We start from the raw sequence: 399 nt of genomic DNA, 5'->3' as shown, positions 1-399 counted from the left end.
ATGGGTCTCTCCTTCTCAACACATATACGAGTCGTTCTACCTCTATAGTTAGGCCTCTGCCTACCCCTCCCCCACCCCCTCGCACACACACACACACCGATACATCGAGCACTCTAGTCATGTCTCCCTGCCACACACAAACTTGACATGTGCCCTCTAACGTTTCGGCAGCTAGGTCAGTCGCCCTATATCTTTGACTTGCACACACACACAATTTCGATGGCTCTCTTCATCGATCTCGCACCCACCCACTTGATCCTCTCTTCGACTCTATCGATATCTATGACCCCTCCCTCTCTTCTCGTGGATCGCCCGACCCTCTATATATGATATGGATAGGCCTCCATTTCACACACATTGCATGCAAAATTTTGTTTGAGATGTCATCGACACATATTC

This window comes from Triticum aestivum, chromosome 1D (assembly GCF_018294505.1).
Source record: "Triticum aestivum cultivar Chinese Spring chromosome 1D, IWGSC CS RefSeq v2.1, whole genome shotgun sequence".
Lineage (NCBI taxonomy): Eukaryota > Viridiplantae > Streptophyta > Magnoliopsida > Poales > Poaceae > Triticum > Triticum aestivum.
Note: the sequence above shows the minus strand (reverse complement) of the source record.